Below are 15,906 nucleotides of genomic sequence, written 5' to 3' on the forward strand. Positions count from 1 at the left end.
CATCAGGTACCCTACTCATTCCCTAAATATACATTTTATGAATAGTAGTTCTTTAAATTTAGGAAATGTAATTCATTCACTAAATATTAAAATATTATTTCTCTCTCCTCCTTTTAATAATAAAAAATTTCTCTCTCCTTCCTCTAATAATAAAAAATTTCTCTCTCCTCTATCTCTTTCCTCCATCTAATAATAAAAAATATGAAGAAAAGAGAAAAAATAATAAAAAAGATAAAGATATGGTAAATTATAGGGAAATTGATGTATCATGTGGTGAAAAACGGATATCTAAATTTAATAAAATAATTCTTTTATCCTAAATTTTAGATTTTAGATGAGGATACTGATGTGGATGGTCTTAGACGTGCTAGACTAAATAGCTTGGAATGTCATTAATGTTGCTAAGATGTGGAAGATTATTTTTCATAATTATGGACAGAATAATAAAAACAATAGATTGTTGTTGATGCTTTGGAGGAACGTCATTGACAAAATGATATTTTAGATAGCCATTCTACTCTTGTTCACATGGTTTGGGAGAAGATTTTGGTGCTTTAGATAGACATTTTTATTAGATTAGTGTGCAAACATGTCAAACAACATAATTAAAATAGTGATTATGTATCTTGGATTCTTGGGCAACTGTGAAGCGTCTTTTGTTGGAATGTATTTTTAAAATAATTTTAAAATGCCTAATTTAATTTTTAAAAATTAAGCGTTCGGAAAAAAAAAAAAAAAGGATAAAACGCCTGATTAATGTAAATGCATTCAATTCGATGTCTTAGTTCATATAAATGTTGATTATACCTGTTAAAAAACTGTCAATATTACAGAATTTAAATAAACTTAAATATTATTTAAGACGATCCTAATAAAAGGCGCCCGTGGCCTAATGGATAAGGCGTCTGACTTCTAATCAGGCGATTGTGGGTTCGAGTCCCACCGGGCGTGAAGTTGTTTTTACTTTCCCTTTTTTTTTAAAAAATATATATTTAAATAGTTTATTATGTGATGCTGCTGTTTCTATCGTATTTAATTAGGGAGGTTTATTAGTACTTCCAAACTTATTAGTTTTTTCTCCGACTCATGAGATATAAGATATGCAAAAAAAAAAAAAAAATCATATGAAATGTTTCGATCTAAATAATATAAAATAAAATGAGATGTGCAAAATTTAAATTAATAATTTTAGGTTACTCAACGTAGCCATTGAACCTCAAAGTGTGCTTGCAAGTCTCCATTTTAAAAGAAGATAGTACTTACTTGTGAGGGGACTCCATGCTCTCGCGTCTCTTGTTTTCGCCCATTTGATAACTTACTTTCGATAAGTAAGACTTTGTGAACTTCGAAAGACCCAACTGATAAATCAAACGCAAGGAAGTTTTATCGAGCCGGTGAAATTAATCAACAGTGTATGATTCATTGTGGATTTGGATTATGATTCAAAAAGTAGTATGTAATTGAAATTGTTTTCATGGTAAATTTTATTTTTATTCACTACCTCCATGTTTGAAATTCTAAATTCTCTACTATTGTAAACAAATGTAATATTTAAATAAATAATAATTATAATAATTTTGATTGTATAGAATAAAAGGAATAAAGCCACCGAAGAAGCTTGAGGATTGATCTTGAGCTTCTTTTTAGATTGTCCTTATGTGGTGATAAGGATCCATCGGTCACAGGTTGGTCGATACGGTGTCGGTCAAAGTTAAAACGATCAACATCTGAGCTTGAGAAAAGAGCCTCAATTAATCCCGGTCGGCAAATGAGTGACCGAGTGGATCACTCGGCCGGTCAAACAAATGGACATCATGGGTCGATCGGACAAATGGCCAACCAGCAGTTGTTTGTTCCGGTAGGCAGAAAAACAAGACACTACACAAGAAAATATGAGAAAACAAAAGAGAATATTCTGTCTATCATCATTAAATATGAAGAAGTTAAGACCAAGAAAAACACTCCATTGCACAGAAGTCAAGACAAATAAGTCTTGCTTTGACAATTAATATCATTAAATAAGGGCAGATGAACGATCACAAAGAAAGGTATAAAAGGTACGTCAGGTATGAGGAAAGACAATATTCATCTATTTCTCAAATACTCATTTTCTCATCCCGATTCCAACTTGAGTGTCGGAGGGTCGACGTCAAGGACTCCTTCCTTGGTTTGGTTTTATTTTGCAAGATTGAAGTTTTTATCCTGTCGGTAGACACCCTATCCTCGTCTTTCCACATAACAAAAAATATAGTTTTCTGGGACGAATTTATAAAAAAATTTCGTTGCAAAATATTTTGGGGCGAATTCTACGACGAAAAAAATTTCGTCCCAAACTTCTTGTTGCTAACTTTTGGAACGAATATATTTTTTTTTTGCAAATTTGGCAACGAATTTGGGGGACGAATTGGCAATGAATAATATTTTCATCGCCAAATTTACAACAAAAACTCTATTCGTCACAATATTGTATACAATTTTGAAACGAATATTTGTTTTTGACGAATTATTTTTTTGTTGCTAAGTTTGTCCCTAATTTGACGACAAAATTTGGCAACGAATTAGATTTTTGTTGCCAAATTCGTCACTAATTTTCATGAGACCTTAAAATACTAATTTAATTTGTAACAAATAAAATTTCATCCCATATTTCGTCCCAGAATCTGTGTATTTGGCGACAAATTATTTTCGTTGCCAAATTCATCCCTAACTCAAAAAAAGAATTCCAGAAACAATTTATTTCTATAATTCAATCAATAAATATATATATATACAACAAATTCAAATAATATATTATATACATTCAGCACATCCTACTTAACATTATCACATCCTATTTCACATACATCTATTAATAATTGAAATCAAATCATAATACAACAAATTCAAAGATCTCAACAAGTTATACAAGATCTTTCTTCTTCAAGTTACTCTAAAATATTATACAATTTCAACACTCCAAAAGTTATAGAAGTCCAACAATCGAAAAAGTTAAACAAGGATTTAATTTTTTTTTAAAAAAAAAACAAGATACATCGACTCATCTTCTTTGTCCACAAAAGCTTTCTTCCCCATCAAATCTTCTTTTCTTGTATAAAAATAAATAAATAAACCAGACCATTTATAACAAAAAAGATAATTACTTAAATTCTAACAGTCTCATAATTAGTTTGCTTGCATGGGATTGTGGCACCACAAACCTGGTTTGAGGATTGGTGCTTGAGAATGTTGTATAAATTGTATTGTAGGCATAGAAACAGATCTAGCCAGTAGTCCTAGTGTTTGAAGATGTCAAACACACGTAAAAGATGTAGAGGGCGATAATAATATTAATGGGAATTATATTGAGTAGTGAAACAGAAGGCAAATAATCGAACTATAACTTCAATGTACTTAGATTGGTTGCAATAATGACCATATTTATGTAGGTAGATTCGTTGTAATAATGGTAAGGACTCACTCTACAGAGTAGTAATTTAAGATGCTAAAACGACAACCTATAATGATAAATAAACTAGAACCAAGGGAAACAAAGAGAATCGAGCAAAAAATGTAGGGGCATAATCTACTTAACATTCATAAGTTTACCAATATCATGTATTCCCTTTTAAATTAGAAGAAGAAAGTATGGTAGTATTTTAACAACCCATAATTAGACAATAAGATAACTTTGCAACGAGAAAATAAAAATTCCTGTACAATTAATACCAAAATGGCTCATAATTATTTAATCAAAAAAATAATGAGAGCATTAATCAGGATTTATAGCAATGGTAAATTAAATGGTAAGAAGCACTTTGAAGCTAATATGAACCATCAATTTTATAGCAACGGTAAATTAAATTATAAGAAGTACCTTGAAGCTAACTACAAGTATCCTAAATATGATACAACTTATTTTACCCCATCAAATTGTTATGATACAACCTATTTCACCATATCAAACAATAGTTATAAATATCCTATTTCCATCTGACATGGAGAGCATGAGATGTATTCTTAAAATTCCTATCATATGAAAATGTCTCAAATGAAGAAAACACAAATTAGTCAAGATCAATTAGTTGATATTAGTCTTTTAGTACTCATGGTTACTTGGTTGCTAGCCAAACTCTAATCATAATTCATAATTTGAACTAATAATGCAGTAGTAGCAAATTTCAATAAATTTATAAAAAGAATAATACCCTTATTTAACTTTTCAAATGCAACTGATAAATAAATAAATAAATAAAATTAACATGTTCAACTAATTAAGAGTGTGTTACTTAATACTTACTTTTTTCTCCGACATATATTTTGCCTCACAAACCCTGTTAAAAATAAATTAACAATATTAATTAAAATAAAAATTAGAAAAAATTAACAAGCCATGGATTAATGTTTAAAACACTAATTATGAGACAAATAATAATCATACATAATTAAAATCATAAACAACCAACACCGCCATCATTGTTATCATCGTCGCAATCATCATCATCGTCATGCGGAGGAATCTGACTTAGAGTGGAGCTCAACTGAAGGTGTCGTATGATAAAATTTTGTTATCAGCGCACCTCTCTCATATCTTGCTCCATTTGCGCCCTTTCTAGGTCTCTTTGCGATAATATTTCCTTCATATTGTTAACCTCTTCACTCAAGTTATTTACTTGGGTCGTAAGTGCGGGTGAGGAGGAAGATGTTTTAACTATTCATTGGGTTCTTCTCAAGGAACTCATCCCCAATATCCTTCCCCCTTTTTGTCCTCCACTGACCTCCAACCATAAACTCAAATTATTGTCAATAGAGTCCTCAGACCCCTAACTATTGACATCAGCTTGTGAACATGTTTGGGCTAGCTCGAGTTCATCATATTTTTCCTATTTTTTAAAACACATAAGATATTGATTAGAAATAATATAAACACATATAATATTAAGACAACGAAGGTACTAACTAATAAAATCTAAATCATATATTAAGATCAAATAAATAATAATTCTAACATTTACTGCTTTTGCTCTCGCCCCACTCCAAGTCTTATCTTTTTTTTTCTAAAAGTGCGGGTGAAAGTATCAATGAAAGAGGACTCCTTCCCCATCTCCTTTGTCTGAAAAAATATTATTACAAATAATGAAATAATTTGATATAGGAAAAAAAATTTATTGAAAGAGTTAAAAATTACCAATCTCCGTTTATGCTCATCTATGTTAATGGAGTCTCCCGCATATATAGCAGATGAGTCATCAAAATTGTGAGTTTAATTCATTCTATTCAAGTTACTCTCTTGCTTACTCTCCTCCGTTGCCCAAAAGCTAGAGATCCTCTCCCAATTTTCTTCGGTGATGAAGTTTGGCTTTTTTTTTCCCGATCCTTGGCGTGACTTAATACATGTTTGATGTGATCTCTATATTTTTTAAAAATATTTTGCGGATCTCCATTTCATCATTCGGGTCCCAATTATTTAACCGTTGAAATAGAGAAAAATAATTATTATATATTAACTTTAAATTTGAATTAAACTCATGAAAATATACCTTGAACTCGCTCTACCATAGTTGTTTGTGGCCGGTGGAGTGTTTGAATATGTCATCGATTATCCTCCCCAATAATTATTCACGTTTCTATTAATTTTGTGAACAACTTGTACAGGATTTTCAAATCTACATTAAATTACAAACAAACGATGTTAAATAATTAAGATAGATAAAAAAATAAAATATTTTATAGTAGTTATGAATCTCCGATGGGGACTAAAAAAGCTCTATCATTCCTAAACTCAGCAAATGAGTTTCTTGCAGAGTTAGGAAGATCTATGGGAACTGGGAACTGGGAACTGCACTAGCGATGGTACTGGCGGCGGCGAATATGAAGCCGGTAGAGAAGGTACATGAGATCGTCCTGCCTGATCAAGGGGTGGCACAGGTACATTGGCAGGTGATGAATCTGCCTGACCTGTGATCTCCGTCTAAGTCCACCATGTTGAAATATATGCTAAAAATTCTAATATAGGATAAAGTAAATTGTAAATTTGATGCATAAAAAGTAACATTTAAAAACTTACCATTTTTACGTAAAGCTTATAGAATAAGAGGGAAAAAATATGAGATAACACCTCTGTAGGAACAAATACAGTGTACTAAGAGATAAAATAAATATAATTATAAATAAGACAATATATAAAAAAACTGAGTTATAAGTTTGGTAAATTTGCATATTAAAGATAAATGTGCTTGTAAAAAAACTAGTACCACAAACGTAAAAAAAATATGGCAAATTCCTTTAAATAAGCTAACAAAATTTATCCATCATAAAAAATCAAAGTCCTCATTGTCATTATCCTCCTCCTCCTCCTCTTCATCATCATCAATTTCACTTGTATCCACATTTATCACTACATCAGAAGGCTTAGATATGGACCTAGAGACATCGAAATTTCATGAAACAAGTTTTTATAAGTTTGTATCGTTCTCCTAATCGTAAATATGTCATCATCCATAATTTTGAAATAATATTTTGAGTGTGACGATTTTTTAACTTGAATTAGGTCAAATTCAGATTAAAAATTCCCAACATTCAATATATTAGATCAAAATTATTTATGAGGACATTATTACAATCAGAAGAATGATATGAACATATAAAAAAAAAATTCATAAAATTCTGATGTCTCTAGGTCAATATTTAAGTCTTCCGATTTTTTTTTTAATTTTTAATTTTGGGATGAATCCAAGATTCGTCCCAGAATTATGGGACGAATTTAGTAACGAAAATATTGTTTGTTGGGAACTTGAAACAAAATTATTTTGTTGCAGATTTCGTTGGTAATTTGTATCGATGTTTGTTTTTTTCATCAAATTTATTGTAATTTTGAGACGAATATTTTTTGTCCCAAATTTTCATCCCTAAATTATTATTTTTTTGTAGTGTCAGCTTCATTCATTCGGACATGATCAATTATAATAAGAAGAGTGTAATTTTATATTAGTATTATTTATTTTATGGGTATGGGAGAGCAGTTGGGAGGGAGGAGAATGGAAGAACAAATTGTCACGACTAATGAAAAACACATGGTTGAAAAGGATGAACGTTGAGATCATGCTATAGTGTCCTAAGATGAAGTTGGAGCTAGGGGATAATCTAATCGAGTCAAATCAAACGGTAAGATGTTCGAGTTTGAACTCGAGCTGAGTGAAATTTTCACTCAGCTCGAGTTCAATTTGAACTTTAATTCTCAATCTCAAACTCAGTTCAAAATTAAATATATCATGAGTGACTCGAGCTTTGTCTAAAAATAACTCGTTTAATATTTAAATGAGCTTAGTTCGAATTCGATTCGTTAACATAATATTTTTAGATCGTTAACATAATATTTTTAGATCGTTAAATAAGTTTGAGTTCTAGTTCATTAGGCACATAATCAGACTCGAGTTAATGGTATTATTTTACTTTTAAATTTTAATTATATATATAAAAATAAGTTTCTTGATGAATATGTTCACAAACCTCTTAACGAACATATTCACAAGTCTCTAAACGAATATATTCACGAGTTTACGAATTAAATAGTGTTAAACTCAACCTCGACTCGACTCGATAATATTTTCGAATTCAAAATTAAACTCGTGCTCTGCTCATTAATTTAATTGAATGTTTTTTTATTATTTCAAATTAAGACCCAAATAACAAGCGGCTTGGCTGGCTTATCCCCTAGTTGGGGTTATGGCTAAGGTAGAAGGAATTGAAAAGGAGATACTATAATTAGCGAGGAAAATAATTGAAGATAACAGATGCAAACTAGAGACTCAAATGCACGTGTTCTCGGAACACAAATATTTGTATAGGTTCAAGGAGTTGAAGAAGAAAAAAAAAGCAATAAATAATGTTGTGCGAGGGGAATCACGGGGATGCTAAATGTAAACTTAAATGATCAAAATTATTATAAGTTGATAAATGCAAACTTAAACTGATTAAAATTATTATGAGATGATGATAAATGATAAATTAAGATAGTCTTATTGATTATTTTCAAAGTGATCAATTCAATCTTATAAAAAAATTTTATCGATCACTGAAATAATTGGGAAACGTATGTTTCGTTAAACTTTTCATTTAAATGAATTTTTTTTATAAATACAACATAGTTGAAGATTGAATTATAAATATCATAATCCCACAAACATAAGACGATGATAAATAAACTTACAGGAGTTGAAGGAAAAAAAAAAAAGAATTATCACAGAAAAAACTATGATACAGCAGCCTCATAATTGCCCCTCGCTATTAAAAAGGAATTCAGTGAATATAAAAGAAAAAAACCGCCGTCTGTGGGAATCGAACCCACGACCACATGGTTAAAAGCCATGCGCTCTACCAGCTGAGCTAAGACGGCTTGATGACAAAACTCTCATTAAATATATTAAATTATAATTTTATGTATAGATTCTATTACAATTTACAAATCCTATGGCCAAAGTGTTATTCCGCCCTCGTCTAGTGTCGCGATCCCCTCCCAGCCCGTCCTCTTCTTTTAAATCCTAAGAGTCGGCTTCCACTTCCCACCCACCTGCGTTCGCCGTCCGTTTCCTCTGGCGATCCTCCTTTGAAGCCTAGCCGCCGCCTCCAACATGTAAGCCTAATTTCTAGTCTCCGCAGCTTCCAGACACCATTTTCTATAGTCTATAGAGAAGAAGAACTAAAACCATTGCTGATGGATTGGAGGGATTCTTTTTCTTTTCTTTATTCACTTTCCAAGTATGAATTTCTGATCAAAGGTTGGGGAGACCTACTTGTTAATTCGAATAAAGATTCAGCCGCAGATTTATTTATTTATTTATCTTAAGTTAATGCATCATCGATCATGGAGACGTTTTCATGAATCTTAAAGTTTCTCAGTTATAATAGATAATTTTAGCAAAATCTGCAAGTTGATTCACAGTGTTATTAAGATATATATTCCGATATTTATATTTACATGTGCATCAACTCCAGTCAGACTTGGACGAGGTAGTGTAGAAAATAGAAACCAACAGGAATAATTTGTATGTGAGAATTTGCATTTGTTGCCTAGTTTTTATTAGGGATTGATCCGGCAGTAAGATCGGGGGACCCTCTCTGGAGGAGAGTCAACGTCACGTGGAGGTCAAAAGGCAAAATGGTCAACCTAAAGTCTGGCTGATCGGATAGGAGTTTAGGGTTAACAGGCCAACCGGCCGAGCGAGTCCGAGCGAAATCAATAACCCCCCTGACAGGAGTCCGGTTTCCGACGCTCAAGGTGAAAAGGGTAGACGAGCCGAGCGGGTAGTCCGCTCGGCCAAGGCATAAAGCAGCATGGGCGGGAATAAGCTCGTCCGAGCACGCGACTGGGAATCTTCCCGGTCAGACCAATACCTACGCCCGATCGGGAGTAATGTGCTGGTCGAACAGCTGGACGCTCGGCGCGGAGAAAGGAGACCAGACGACAAAGGGAACAGTGGGAGCATCATCCTCAGAAACACCTGTCACTAACAAAAGGTATATTCAACGACCAGGCCATAACGCAGAAGCCCAAGACGAAATGGTCTGTCGTCCCATCAAAGAGATGCTCAGACTGTAGCAGTATGGTGTCAGGCATGCTCTGCTGGCAAGTCCATACTGAGGTAAGGTGAGGCACACGTGTACGCCTCGATGGGAGTGCACAAGCCTCCCCATAGCTCTATATATATGAGAGCCCCCCAGACTTCAAGAAGGTATGCAATCTCTGATTCTCAACGCCACTTTTTCGCTGGCCTCTTGCCTGACTTGAGCGTCGGAGGGTCGTTGTCGGGAAACTCCTCCCGGCCTGACTTCTTTGTAGGTAGCGGCGGAGAGCCACATCACCAGCCGGAGACAGCGGAGAGCGCCACGTTCCCAGCGTCCATCCACTCATCACTCGGACAGGATCAAATTGGCGCCGTCTGTGGAAACGCACTTGAATCCGAGTAGAGAAGATGAAAGAAGTTGGACGACCTCATACCGTGATGCTCTCTCAGGAGGAGCTCGACGCTTTAATTGAGGCCAGAGCAGCTAAGCTCGTGGAGCAGCAGAAACAAAAGGCGCAAACCGAGCGCCTAGAGCAACAAGCGACGTCAGCATCAGCAGGCCGGGCGGTAGCAGAGTTCCGACCGGAGAATATTTCAACATGGGGCCGAGATAAAGATCCGGTCGGCATTCAAGGGGAAGCACCACTTGCCCCGATTCCTTTTCACCGAGCCCTTTTCCGTACACCCCCGGAATTAATGTCAGCTAACCCTTATCGAGGATCTTCATCTGACGAGACACTCAAGCGAGACCATAGAAAAGGCAAGGCGCCCCGAACGGACGCCTCACCCGAGCGCATCAATCGCCAGTTTTCAGAGGTCATCCTGCGAGACCCTCTACCAAAGCATTATGTGCCACTGGCGATCGGGGAATACAGCGGAACCACCGACCCGGACGACCATCTGGGTAAGTTCGACAACACAGCTACCCTACATCAATACACAGATGGAGTAAAGTGCCGGGTGTTTCTCACTACCCTTTCGGGATCGGCGCAACGATGGTTTCGGAGGTTGCCGGACGGATCCATTACAATCTTCAAGGAGTTCCGCACGACTTTTCTCCACCATTTCACAACCAGTCGACGCTACCAGAAGACCAGTGTCAGTCTGTTCGCCATCAAACAAGAGCCCAGAGAATCGCTTCAAGCTTACATCCAGCGATTCAACCAGGTGACCATGGATATTCCAACGGCCATCTCAGAAACAATGATGAATGCGTTCATGCAAGGCCTCGTGGATGGTGACTTCTTCCGCTCACTTGTTCGGAAGCCACCCCGAGACTAAGATCATATGCTGCACCGGGCCAATGAGTACATCAATGTGGAGGAAGCCCAGGCGGCCAGAAGAAAGGAAGCTCCAACTGAGCGGCTAGCCCCTGCCGAGCGGAAGCTGCCCACTAGCTACCAGCCACCTAGAGAACCGCGAGCTGAAGCAGCCCGCCCTCATCAATATGCAAGGTCCCATGCCATCCAAGAGGTAAGTGCCGAGCGGTCCAAGACAAAAAAGAAGCTATGGACCCTCAGGTTTTGCTCCTTCCACCGGGCCGACACGCATAACACCCGGGATTGCTGAAGTCTTCCCCTTATCGCCCACCCCGCTCCCCGGAGTGGTCGTCGTCGATCGCCATCACCCGATAGGCGACAGCGACACCATGAAGCCGGTCGGCGGTCGTCCAGAAAGTCACCCGAGCGGTATCATCCTCAGAAGCACGAAAACAATCCTCGGGGATCCAAGGAGCGGCCGAGGCCGTCCGATCGGGAGGAAGAAAATAGAAACAACATATCCCAGGGCGAAATCAACATCATCCCTGGTGGACCGACCGAGGGTGACTCCAACAGAGCAAGGAAGGCGAATGTCAGGCAGCTCAAGATCCATGCGGTCAGGTGCAGTCAAGAACGGGCGAGCGGGCCCGAAATCAGCTTCGGGCCCAGGGACCTCGAGGGAGTCGAAGTCCCACATGACGACGCCCTCATCATCAAGCGGTAATAGCTAATTACACTATTCACCGCATTTTCATTGATACAGGCAGTTCGATCAACATCATATTCAAAAAGGCTTTCGACCAACTGCAAATTGATCGAGCTGAGCTGATGCCCATGACTACCCCGCTCTACGGGTTTACGGGAAACGAAGTTCTACCGGTCGGTCAGGTCCGACTAGCCATTTCGCTAGGAGAAGAGCCGCTCAGGAGGACGAGGACCTCCAACTTCGTCGTGGTCGACTCTCCCTCGGCGTACAATGTTATCCTGGGAGACCATCGCTCAGCGAGTTCCGAGCGGCCGTCTCCACCTTCTACCAAAAAATTAAATTCCCTGTAGAAGACCAAGTGGGAGAAGTGCAAGGAGATCAGCTGGCGTCTCGGCAATGCTATGTCGAAATGGTCCGAGCCGAAGCAAAGTCCGCACAGAAGATGCCACGGATCGAGATAAACGCTATAACAGATAAACCACCCTCTTTGATTTATGAAGAAAAAGAGAAGGTACAGATCCACCCTTCCCGACCGGAGACCACTACATTCATAGCGTATGATCTGGAGGCAAGTCAGAAGGAGAAATTAATCAGATGTCTCCAGAAAAACTGTGATGTCTTCGTGTGGTCGACGCACAAGCTGCCGGGAATTTCGCCAAGCATCGCGCAGCATGAACTGCACGTCCGGCCGGATGCGCGGCCAGTGAAGCAGAGGAAGAGAGACTTCAGCGCCGAGCAGAACGTCATCATCCGAGAGGAAGTGGAGAAACTCTTGGAGGGCGGCCACATACGGGAAGTGCAGTTCCCGAGCTGGCTGGCGAACGTGGTGCTAGTCTCCAAGCCGGGCAACAAGTGGAGAGTCTGCATCGACTTCCGAGATCTAAACAAGGTCTGCCCAAAGGACTTCTACCCCCTGCCCCGGATTGATCAACTGGTGGACTCCACGGCCGGGTGCGAACTGATATGCATGCTAGATGCTTATCAGGGTTATCACCAAGTGCCGCTCGCCAGAGAAGACCAAGTGAAAGTCAGTTTCGTCACGGCAGATGACACGTACTGTTATAAAGTGATGTCGTTCGGGTTGAAGAATGCAGGAGCAACATACCAGCGGCTGATGAACAAAGTATTTCGTGAGCAGATCGGGCGCAACTTGGAAGTCTACGTCGACGATATACTCATCAAGTCAACCCGAGTGACAGATCTTCTCAAGGACATGGAAGAAACTTTTCAAACGTTGAGGAAGTATGGAGTTAAGCTGAACCCTCAGAAATGCTTGTTTGGAGCAAAAGGAGGATATTTTTTGGGTTACATCGTGACTGAGCGGGGCATAGAGGTGAACCCTAGCAAAGTAAAAGCAATACAAGATATGTCGCCTCCTAAAAATCTCAGGGAGGTACAGCGCCTGACCGGTCGGATAACGGTATTATCAAGATTCATCTCTAAGACGGCCGACCGGAGCCCGCCTTTCTTCAGAATTCTGCGAAAAGCTACCAAGTTCCAATGGGATGAGGATTGCGATCGGGCATTCGAAGAGCTGAAGGCATATTTGAATTCCCTACCAGTGTTAGCCAAACCGGCTGTAGGTGAGCCGCTCTATATTACTTATCTTCAACTGAGCATGCCGTGGGCTCGACAGTGGTACGGTCGAGCGGCGAAGAACAACCTGTATACTTCTTGAGCCATATTTTTAAAAGATGTTGAATCTCGCTACACCGGGCTTGAGAAGCTGGCTTTGGCTTTGGTCCTAGCCGCTTGGAGACTTCATCCTTATTTCCTGGCGCACACAATCATCGTCAGGACCAATAGCCCATTGGGAAGAGTGCTGCTGAACCCAGAAGCGTCCGGACGGCTCATCAAGTGGACAACGGAGTTGAGTGAATTTGACATTCAATATCAACCCCGGTCGGCAATCAAGGCCCAATCCTTAGCGGATTTCGTGACATATGTACAAAATCCCGAGCCCGAAGCTTTGTGGAAAGTGTTTGTGGACGGATCGTCCACTCAGTGAGGGAGTGGGATTGGTATCCTGTTGATTTCCCCTCAAGACGAGTGGATGCACCTTTCTGTCTGGCTGGACTACCGGGCGACGAATAATGAAGCGGAATACGAGGCCCTCATAGCCGGTTTGCAGGCCGCCCGACATGTGGGAGTCGGTCGAGTAACAATACATTCAGACTCCCAACTCGCCGCTCAGCAACTCTCCGGGTCCTTCGAAATAAATAACGCGAGGCTGAAGCTTTATGTCGAGGCCTTCGAAAGGCTTAAGTACCACTTTAGGGAAGTCATCATCCAGAAGATACCCCGAGCGGAAAACCAGTCGGCAGATGAGTTAGCTAAGCTCGCGAGTTCAATATCACCGATCGTCATCCAACAACCCATAGAGCAGGTATCCTTGGTGGCGCATATCGACCGAATGGAGGGTCTCACCTTCCCGAGTGACTGGAGGACACCGATAATGGAATTCTTGAGCTCGGAGACCACACCGTCCGATCGAGAGGAAGCTCATTTGTTAAGGAGGAGAGCCGGTCGGTTCACACTCGTGGGAGGTCAACTCTATAAAAAGGCTTTCTCCCGTCCGCTCCTGAGATGTGTGAGCTTGGAAGACGCGGAATACATCCTCCAGGAAGTGCACCAAGGATCATGCAGAGGACATCCGGGTGGGCGATCACTCGCTAGGAAAGTCCTGCTGGCCGGGTACTTCTGGCCAACCTTGTAAGAAAACGCCGCTCGGACTGTCGCAACATGCATTTCTTGTCAGAAGTTTCCTTGCTTCTCTCATCGGCCGGCGAAGGAAATGAAAGCGTCTGCGGTATCCTGCCCGTTCGACCAATGGGGTATGGATATTGTAGGTCCCTTCCCCATGGCGACCGGGCAGCGGAGATTCCTGCTAGTGGCAGTCGACTACTTCTCCAAGTGGGTCGAGGCTGAACTACTTGCGAAGATAACCGAGCAGATGGTCAAGAAATTCATATGGCAACACATCCTCTGCCGGTTCGGCATTCCGCATCGACTCATTTCCGATAACGGACGACAGTTCGTGGGAAAGCAGCTCGGAAAGTGGTGCGAGGGTTACGACATCGAGTAGCACTTCACGTCCGTGGCGTACCCCCAAAGCAATGGTCAAGCCGAAGTAGCCAATCGGGAGATCCTTCGCATTCTTCGGGCTCGGCTCGACCATATGGGAGGAAGCTGGGTGGACGAGTTGCCAGGCGTCCTATGGGTCATCCGCACGACCCCTAAAGAGGGAACGGGAGTAACACCGTTCCACTTGGTATATGGGGGTGAAACGGTTATCCCCGTGGAAGTCGGCGTCCGTTCGAATACAGAACTACGACGAGGGCAACGCCGAGCGAAGGCAGCTGGAATTGGACCTGATCGACGAGGAGCGAGCCAAAGCCAATGTCCGACTTATGGCATACAGGCAAAGGATGAAGCAGAACTACAACCGCCGTGTGATCCCGAGAGCATTCCAGGTCGACGATCTTGTGTGGAAAAAATTGAAGTCAGTCGGAGTTGTGGGCAAGCTCGAAGCTCCCTGGGCAGGACCCTTCAGAGTCGTCGAAAAGCTCCGCTCGGGTGCCTATTATCTGGAGGATGAAGACGGACGGCAACTAAATCGACCATGGAGCGCGAACCACCTCAGCCTTACCGGGCGGGGTGAAAGGTGCGCCAATGTAATGTATGTTGTATACTTTCCGTTCGGCTGTATACTTGAAATGCAGGAGTAAAAAATCGAAAACTTAGCGCAAGTATAGGGCATCGTCAGCCGAATCAAAAGACCGTCGAGCTCCGACGTTAAATATCGAGAGTCGGACCGGCGACTATAAACCCTCCGGCCAGAAGACCGTCGAGCTCCGACGTTAAATATCGAGAGTAGGACCGGCGACTATAAACCCTCCGGCCGGAAGACCGTCGAGCTCCGACGTTAAATATCGAGAGTCGGACCGGCGACTATAAACCCTCCGGCCGGAAGACCGTCGAGCTCCGACGTTAAATATCGAGAGTCGGACCGACGACTATAAACCCTCCGGCCAGAAGTAATGTTGTTTAGCGGTATTTCCAGTTAAAGCTATGCGCGTATTCAACTAAGCGAATCCGGCTGACCAAGTGTGCAAGCGGATGGGTTACCAAGAGTACCCCGTAAACATCTAGCGAAAATCTCATTTGCAAAACGAGATATATTCAGCCGAGCAACCTAGCTATACAAAATACTTCGTGAGAAATCCCTTTCAAACGTAAGTGAGGCAGGATGAGAGGCGATTAACGAGGAGAAGCGGAGGAACGTGAACGACGGTGGTTCGTGAGCCAAGCGGATATCACATGTATTGATTAGCAAAAGACAAGGCAAGCAAAAGGATGGCATATCATTAAAGGTCGTTAAAGCCGATCAGAACGGTTACAA

The 15,906-nt window shown here is 40.5% G+C and overlaps 2 non-coding genes across 2 annotated transcripts; one reads left to right on the forward strand and one right to left on the reverse strand.

Moving 5' to 3' along the window:
* The first annotated feature begins 878 nt into the window (after positions 1–878).
* On the forward strand, positions 879–951 carry TRNAR-UCU. The gene has a single exon. It is a non-coding gene; the product is annotated as a tRNA-Arg (tRNA).
* Positions 952–8,298: 7,347 nt separating this feature from the next.
* On the reverse strand, positions 8,299–8,371 carry TRNAK-UUU. The gene has a single exon. It is a non-coding gene; the product is annotated as a tRNA-Lys (tRNA).
* Between the last annotated feature and the right edge of the window lie 7,535 nt (positions 8,372–15,906).

Source organism: Zingiber officinale, chromosome 5B (genome assembly GCF_018446385.1).
Source record: "Zingiber officinale cultivar Zhangliang chromosome 5B, Zo_v1.1, whole genome shotgun sequence".
Taxonomy (NCBI): domain Eukaryota; kingdom Viridiplantae; phylum Streptophyta; class Magnoliopsida; order Zingiberales; family Zingiberaceae; genus Zingiber; species Zingiber officinale.